Raw genomic sequence first — 1,079 nt, 5'->3', positions numbered from 1 at the left:
GAACCAGAAACTGAAAAGTTATGAACCAGTGCAGCTCTTCTCCCTTTCCTTTATGGTAACACGATCTGTTATGATCTACTTTCTTCTTCTCTCTTGCATTGGCTTTATCTGCTTCTGTGTGCACATAGTAGAAAACAGTAATTTCAACCTTATTCACTCAAAGACAAACTAAGACTGACTAATATCTGTTACTTTTATTTTCCAAACTCTCTGGAGAAATAATCTGATTGGTCCATTTTTTGGTTGTACATCAGTCTTTAGTCCAATTAGTGACCTTGGGAATGGGGTCAAATGACTTAGCAATTCTTAGGACCAAAGGAGAACACCCTTTTGAAAATAGGCCATGGATGTGTATATGTGTGTCAGTGTCTTTTGGAGAAGAAACATCTCTACTACTCTCCTAAAATTTTAATCTGGGGAAAGGTAACCAAAGTAATGATTCAGCCATTATTCTCACTTGTTCCTCATGTTTTCTCTCAGGGAATTCATCCAGTTGCTCATGTCATAAACCTCTACACAACCAATAATTACCACAATATCTAACAATTACTATGTGACAGGTATTCTACATGTATTATCTTAAGTTCAACCTCACAACAACCATACAAGTAGGTATTATCTATTTTATTGATAACAAAGTGAAATTTAGAGATGTTAAGTCAAGCCTTCAAGAGAGAGACCTCATGTCTGCTTGTCTCTGATCTTGCCCTGCTGATCCATTTCTTTTTTAACCCAGTAATCATAGTGGTATTTCTGAAACACAAATCTGATAATGTTACTTTCCTGCTTAAAATCCTTCTATATGGCTCATGCCTGTAATCCCAGCACTTTGGGAGGCCGAGGCGGGCAGATCACGAGGTCAGGAGATGGAGACCATCCTGGCTAACATGGTGAAACCCCGTCTCTACTAAAAATACCAAAATTTAGCCAGGCGTGGTGGCGGGCGCCTGTAGTCCCAGCTACTCAGGAGGCTGAGGCAGGAGAATGGCGTGAACCTGGGAGGCGGAGTGTGCAGTGAACCAAGATCACACCACTGGACTCCAGCCTGAGCGACAAAGCAAGACTCTGTCTCAAAAAAA

The sequence above is a fragment of the Rhinopithecus bieti genome, unplaced genomic scaffold, assembly GCF_001698545.2.
Source record: "Rhinopithecus bieti isolate Rb0 unplaced genomic scaffold, ASM169854v2 scaffold_21703, whole genome shotgun sequence".
NCBI lineage: Eukaryota > Metazoa > Chordata > Mammalia > Primates > Cercopithecidae > Rhinopithecus > Rhinopithecus bieti.
The sequence above is the reverse complement of the archived record's forward strand: the minus strand, read 5'-3'. Positions refer to the sequence as shown.